We start from the raw sequence: 1930 nt of genomic DNA, 5'->3' as shown, positions 1-1930 counted from the left end.
AAATTTTAGTAAATGGGGGCCCAAAAACGGCTATGCCTAGGGCCTACGAAAGGTATAATCCGGCTCTGTGCCTACGAAGGGTATAATCCGGCTCTGCACTATGAGTAAGTTTGCAGTTAATGTTATTTCGAATTTTACAATATTAGAATGTATACGAATTTTACGCATAGACTCAATCTACGGAAATAACAGAAAAGAATGTTGTTCTATTTCTTTAAACCCAAAAATGTGCCTACGAAAAACATAGTTTATATAAATAATAAAACGAATAGTAGGAACAAGTTGATTATAAATTATTATTTCCTATAATGCTTAAAAATATACGTTGTGGTGTTATTCACCTCATCTTTCTACGGAATATTAAAATATTTTTCTGCATTCAAACTCATTAAGGATTTGAAACCTTTACTTTTTTTTACCAAATTATAATCTGTTTGTAATTAAATATGTAAAATTGTGGGATAAATTAAATACCACTTTATCTGAATAATACTTTTTATTCTAAATGTATTTTTATAAAATATGTCTTAAATATACCCTATTTTATTTTCCATTATGGTTTTAGTAATTGAAATCATTTTAATTCAGTGACAATAACTTTTACACAATTGACAGGTTCCTAATTTGTTTTTCAAAATTATTTAAAAGTATAAAGTGTTAGAACACTTTAAAAATTTAACTATAAAATAATATTTAAAATAAAACTAATAAGTTATTTATCGAAATTATATTTTCACGCATATTTTAAAAAATAACTATAATAATATACTTCACAAAATAAAAAAAGGGGTTTAATTGTTGCTTTAATCAATTTTTGATACTTATCAGTTTAAAAACTATAACTTAATCTAACACAAAAAGTTCTATAACTGTTTTTCGTTCGTTTCCATGCTTAAAATTTAGCATTTATGTATATACTTTTGTGAACCATATTGCAGTTAGAATCTTCAGAGCTTACTTTATTGGAAAATACATGGAGAAAAAAAAACTTTGAAGATTTGTGTTGTTAAGTTATAATCTCAAATATTCTGTGATAAATACGCGATGCAGAATTTCAAACTTACCCATCTACGAATAGCATATTGGTGATTCTCACAAAATATTACAATTTACAGTCTCTTGCTCCAATATCTAATACTATATTATTAAAGGAATTTTCTTTTAAATTTTAATAAGTAGCTTTGCTGTTAGCGTTTTAAAATGACCTTGTACTAGCATTGACTGTTTTGTATATTTAAAAAATTTTATTGAATTTCAAAATGTCATTTTCCTGGTACGTCACAAACAATATTTCCAATAATAACTAGCTTCAAAACTTCCCATAAATTTTTCTATATCTAATTTTTTTTATCTCAACCGTTGTAAGCGTTTCTAGAATATATACAGAGGGTATTATTTACAAAAACTTTGCGGAAAATAATTTTTTCTGCTAATAACTTGTTTGTCACATGAAAATCAGTCATTTTCCTGGCTACTTTTATTTAGTGATTTATAACCAAAGTAGATAGCGCCAGCAATCAATATCTTATGTTAATAGATTGATTCGATTACCATCCCATCTGAACATGTCTTATTGCATGAATAAAGAAAATTTTTCAAACAGTATAATGTAATCGAATCGAAATCGATCGAATCGATCGAAAGCAAATTTTAACCTAATACCAAGTTTATGTAAGATTGTAATATGCTTGAATGTAATCATAGTTATTTATTTATTTAATGATTGTTCATTATACACAATTTTACTCTGTATACATATCAGCAACAAAAACATTTCTGATTCTTTCTACAGTGGATTAATTTAAGCATTTCCTGGTCCATCTAACGCAAAGGCTTAAGCTGAGTTATTATTAGCTTAAAATGAACTGTTTTTTTAGCTTCTAAGCTAATATTTCATTTTCCTGGCATTCAAAATTTGGAGAATTTCTAT

The sequence above is a fragment of the Parasteatoda tepidariorum genome, chromosome 3 (genome assembly GCF_043381705.1).
Source record: "Parasteatoda tepidariorum isolate YZ-2023 chromosome 3, CAS_Ptep_4.0, whole genome shotgun sequence".
NCBI lineage: Eukaryota > Metazoa > Arthropoda > Arachnida > Araneae > Theridiidae > Parasteatoda > Parasteatoda tepidariorum.
This window is presented reverse-complemented; position numbering follows the sequence as displayed.